This window comes from Anomaloglossus baeobatrachus, chromosome 2 (genome assembly GCF_048569485.1).
Source record: "Anomaloglossus baeobatrachus isolate aAnoBae1 chromosome 2, aAnoBae1.hap1, whole genome shotgun sequence".
Lineage (NCBI taxonomy): Eukaryota > Metazoa > Chordata > Amphibia > Anura > Aromobatidae > Anomaloglossus > Anomaloglossus baeobatrachus.
The window spans coordinates 383,534,536-383,540,535 of record NC_134354.1 but is presented as its reverse complement, the minus strand read 5'-3'; positions in this window follow the sequence as shown (position 1 = coordinate 383,540,535).

Sequence of the window (6,000 nt, the reverse complement as noted above, 5' to 3'; positions counted from 1 at the left end):
ACAGATTGTAGTTGGAGGGAGCCAGATCTGGTGAATAAGGTGGGTGGTCAACCAGCTGTAAGCCCAGCTCTGCCAGTTTTACTGTGGTGGCTTGTGCAGTGTGAGAGGAGGCATTGTCTTGCAGGAACAAGATTCCTTTGGACAGCTTGCCGCACCTTTTGACCTTCAGAGCTGCCTTCATATGGTCCAAAAGTTCAATGTAATACCTTGTATTGATGGTGGAACCCTTTTGAAGGTAGTTCACTAGCTGCACACCCTCTTTATCCAAAAACACAGACGCTGTCACCTTAGTGGCTGATTTTTGCACCCTGAACTTCTTTGGATGAGGAGAACCACTGTGCCTCCACTCTTTTGACTGATCCTTGCTTTCATGGTCATACAAAAAAAAATCAGGTTTCATCTATAGTGACCACTTGATCTAGGAAGTTCTTATCAGTCTGGAAACGCTGCCAAATGGATCGGGAAGTTTTCACTCGCATGTTTCTTTGATCTGTTGTCAAAAATTTGGGGACCCACTTTGCAGATAGCTTCCTTATGTTCAAATGTTCATGGATAATGACACAAACACATTCACGGGAAATCTCCATGATGTCTGCTATTGCTTTACAGTAGCTGAAATTCGTCGATTCTCCAGTATGAGGTTGTGCACAGCATCGACCATCTCCGGAACAACAACCACTCTCGATCGTCCAGGACGTTCCTCATCATTGGTGCTGAAGTGGCCCGTTTTATATTTGGCAACCCAGTTCTTAAGTGTGGAATATGAAGGGCATTGATCACTCAATGTCTGCGACATATCACCGTGAATATCCTTTGCAGACTTTCCTTGCCGAAACAAGAATTTTATCACTCCTCTGCGCTCAGTTGCTTTTAATATCGCATTAGACTCCGCCACTTTGTTTTCCTGTATGCGTAGAACACATAAGCAACAAACACAAAATTTTGAAAACATATATTACACACATAAGGGTTTCATGTGATGTAACATTCATTCCATAGAAACAAAAAAAGATCACAAAGCCAAAGACTTATCAGCAGACCCTCGTACACAGAGATAGACAGTGGAAAAGATGGAGAAATTAATGTCTCCATGTTCTCATCACCTTTGATGCGATTCTTATATGTGAGAAAATCAGAGCACAGTATAATGACACTCGGCTCACCTTCGCAGCAGAGTTTGAGCTCAGTGTCATTGGCATATAACATCCAATTATCTCACATGAGAACATACGCCAGTTTAAGCGAACTGTAAAATATATTAGAGCAGTAATAATGTCTCCTAATTGTCCCCTATAGTAATTATAGTAATTATGTCATCCAAATATCACCATTAATAATGTTTGTCCCTTATTCTTCTCCCCTTATTTAATAATGTCCCCTATCCTGTAGTAATGTCAAAGGGGTTGTCTAGTCTATAATGAAAACTCTGCAGTCACTCTGTGTGCTACTCTATGTGACTGAAGACTTGTGAGTCCTCCTAGCGCACGGACTGGACACTGCGAGGATTTGGCAGTGTTGGCTCCTTGGAACGGCAGACAAGTATGTGATATGCATACTCCAAGCCAGAACCTGAATAGTGGACGCGGCCTCTCTCAATGCAAGTATAGTCTCCTATAGATAGGAGGATTCACACAATGGTATGGCATCCAATGCAAGTGCATCAGATGCAATATGCTAATGACCCGCGGCTCCTGCTGTGCTGCCTGCATGAGCCGAGTATCATGCAACTGTGATCCAATCCTGCGATCGGATCACAGCTGCGGGGGAGAGGGAGGCAGTAATGTCCCCATCTCCTCCATTGTCATCTGATGTGATTATTGCACTGTACTTGGATGTCATCCAAGATCAGTCCAATGTTTCACTCGCACCCATAGATTTGTATATGTGGGAGTGACATGGCTCTCGCTGACAATCACAGCATGCTGCAACTTTTTTCTCATCCAGAATCTGAATGACAAAAAAGCTGACTATCTGCTCTCCCTCATTGAATAACATTGGCCCGAGTGCAATGCGAGATTTTCTCGCATTGCACTCGTCCGATTCATACGCTCGTGTGAGCGTACCCTGAGCCATCACATAGCTCCCTCTATAAAGTATGAGCCCACACATAGCCCCCTATAAAAAGCATGATCCCACACATACCCCTACTATATACAGTATGAGCATACACATGGCTCCCTGTAATAATTATGAGCCCACACACAGTTCTCTATAAATAGCATGAGCCCCTTATAGCCCTACTATATACAACATAAGCACACACATAGCTCCCTATATAAATTATGAGCATACACACAGCCCCCTATAAACAGCATGAGCCCAAAAATAGCCCTAATATATACAGTATGAGCACACACACAGCCTCCCTATATACAGGGTGAACCTTAATTAGCTTTGATTAGTGGTGTGAAAGTTTTATTATCCCAATATACATGTAGGATCACAACTCTGATCCTACATGGATATTGGGACAATAAAACTTTCACACCACTAATCAAAGCTAATTAAGGATTCACTTTCTAAGCTCAGTGTTTGTTTATTTAAATGCACTTTTATTATACCATGCCTCTGCCCTGTTTGTGTATATATTTGTGTTTCTTCAGATATTTTCTTATACCATGCCTGAAGGGACCTGAGACGTTTTGAAAGCTTGCTCTGTAACTGTGCCGCCCAGGTCTATGGGGTCCCTTCGGTCCCGGGCAGTGTACTACTGGGATGTGTCAGTGGGTGGCCGTTGCCCGGTTCCATGACCCTGTGGGTCGCTTTAAAAAGGGGATTATTTACAGGGGGATAGTCAATAAAGTTTATGTTGTGACGCCACTTGCGGGTTGCAGTTATGGTGATGGAACCGCCGCTGCACAGTCCGCTGGGGCTGATGTGATGGCAGCCTGGATGTTGGGCCCTCCGCAAGTAGGGCCCGGGCCCCAGGGGGTTAGATGATGGAGTTAGGCACGGAAAGAAAGGTGAGCCACACACGGTATTGCTGTGTAACTGGTTCTATTTACTCACAGTTGATAGTAACTGGTACCCGGAGGAAGGTTGGTATTCACCTCTGGTTCCCATAGTCCCAGTGCCGGTTGGTGACCTTGTGGCTTCTTTCCCCTGCACCTTTCTTAAATTGGTGAGTCCCTGTGGCTTGGAGCATCTTGGGATCCCCTCCTGTTTGTCTCTCAGTCTTTGGTCCATACGGCAGGCAGTGTGTATCCTGTAGGATCGGTGTTCCGTTCCGGTCCTTGGTTCTCCCATTACTGCTGGTGCCCCCGGACTTCTAAGGTCAGTGAGGTCCTGGATGGTCACCTCACTGTGCAGATATCAGGTCTGCCTGACGCGTTTGCCTGACCTAGGGCTCTGTGCCCCGTCGGTGCCATGGTTCTGGGAGTACTTGGCCGTACTCCTCAGGCAACCAAATGCCTGGGCCCTCAGTCCCATGTCAGTCCAGTTACGTTAGTTTCCTCTCATTTCTACTTACTAACTGTCTAACTGTCTGTCCCCTCCCACCTGATATTTGTCTAGTGGACTGGATCAGCTCCACCCCTGGGTGGCCATCCATTGGGTCCATTTCTAGTCTGTCACCAGTCTGTGGGGATGGGGGAAAACTGGGATTATAATGTGTTTTGCTGTTACCGGCACTGGTCTTCCGGGTCCCTGGGTGTAGGCCCTGCATCTTTGGCAGGATGCAGTACCTTGTAGTACCCTGATGGGTTCAGGGGCGCTACATTCTCTCTTGGTTAATTCCAGCACTTCCTCGGGCTGCAAAGGGTAACACAGGTTAACATTTTTTTTTTAATTTGGCATTTTTAAAACATTAAACATTCTTCCCGCGCAGGGGAGGCACTTTTTTAAATGATTCTAACTGGAGTACCCCCCCATCAACCACCACCCTAACGTCCTGGTCCCAAAACCCCTAGAAGGAATGTCACCGGTTTCCATGGTGACTGGGTCTCGGCCACCTCTGTCGCAGACCCTTCCTGCGCCCTTTTCCTCTCCTTGCTGGTGGTGTCAATGACGGTCCTTTTTGGCAAGGTTGCACTCTTGTAGTAGGCACTAGGCACAACTGGTGCAACTTATTTACAGGAAAGTTTTTGACTGCTGCCAGTCCTGCAGTCTTGGTCCATTTTTAATAACAAACGTATTCAAACCATTGCTGAAAACTGGTTAAAGGGAACCTCAATCAACATTTTTCAGGCATTATCGACTGGAACAAAAAAAACCAAACACACATTCGGTAGCATAACAGGTCATAGCTACCAGGGGACTGAAAAGGGGCACTCTGGATCAACTGGCCTCCTGGGATCAGCACTCTGGGTTTGGGTGCACTGGTCCCGCACACCTCTACTGCCTCCTTGTAGCAGCTGGGGAACTGGTGCTGTTGCAGGAGCAGTGTCTTTTATCTCTGCAGCGGCCCCTGCTGCACACAACGCTACATCAAGGGCGTACCAGCCCCGCTCCCCATAGTGACGGATGTAGGTGACCTTGTCTCCTGCATGCAAATCCCGACCAGGGGGTCCTCTAGGGAGATGAGGTCTCACATCCCGGCAGAAGACAAAGACTAATTCCTTAAAGCCGGGCTCCGCAATAAAACCCCATCCACGTTTCAGGTTAAATTGCTCCACCACCCCCTGGTACAGCAGTCCCATGCCCGATAGCTGGCACGCTGCAGACGCTATTTCTCCTGGAGGTCTCTGGCCTCCGCCTGCTCCCACTGGGCCTCCCGCTGCTCCTGCTCCCGAGACAACTTGGTAATCATGAGCTCGCATTCCCCACGGGTGTCCTCCTCTACATCGGACAGCTCCCAGGTGGCGATTACTGCTCCCTCATTGCCCGGTTAAGGGATTTCTATTTCTGCAACCGGGCAGCTTGCTGCCAGGTCCCCGACAGTAGCTTGGGACAGTACCTGGGTGTCTTCAGTGGCGACGTCCTCCTCCGCGGCTCCCAGTGAAGGCGTAGCTCGATCGGTCACAGCTGAGTCACGAGACGGAGCGACCTAGTCCTTCTCGACTGGAGAAGGTGATGCGGCCTGGTCTGGTCGAGCTGAGGAAGGTGGTACACCTGGGTCCTTCTCAACCGGAGAAGGGGATGCGGCCTGGTCTTGTCTGGCCGGGAAAGGCGGTGCAACCTGGTCCTTCTCGGCTGGGTAAGGCGGTGCGGCCTTGTCTGGTCTGGCCGGGTCAGACGGCGGTACAGTCCGGTCAACGAAGTCCGGACTTCTAAGGTCAGTGAGGTCCTGGATGGTCTCCTCACTGTGAAGATTTTATCAGGTCTGCCTGGAGCATTTGCCTGACCTAGGGCTCTGTGCCCTGTCGGTGCTATGGTTCCGGGAGTACTTTGCCGTATTCCCCCGGTAACCACATGCCTGGGCCCTCAGGTCTCCATTAAACTCCCGTGTCAGTCCAGTTACGTCCGTCTCCTCTCACTTCCACTTACTAACTGTCCTCTGTCTGTCCCTCCCACTTGGTCGTTGTCTAGTGGAGTGGATCGGCTCCACCCCCAGGTGGCCATCCACTGGGTCCATTTCTAGTCTGTCACCAGTCTGTGGGGATGGAAGAAAACTGGGATTGTAATGTGTTTTGCTGTTACCGGCACTGGTCTTCTGGGTCCCTGGGGGTAGGCCCTGCATCTTTGGCAGGATGCAGTACCTTGTAGTGCCCTGATGGTTTCAGGGGTGCTACATAACATCATTTATTTTATTTTAGTTAGCCATTAAAAGGTATCACAACTACAAGATTATAATTTTGTTTCTCTCATTAAGAGCAATCAATCATTTTTCAACTGGCTAACACGGTACCAAAACTTTTTTCTTTTAACGCTTACTAGGGTTTACCAATTTTTACCAGAATTTTTTTTTCAGAATTAGGGTATGTTCACACATCAGGTTTTGCTCTGCGGCACAATCCGGCGATTTGCGGTAAAAACGCATCTGGTTTTTTTTGCCACCTGGTGCGGTTTTTCCTTATAGACTTTTATTATCGCCGGATTGTGCCGCATGTACTTGCGTTTGAT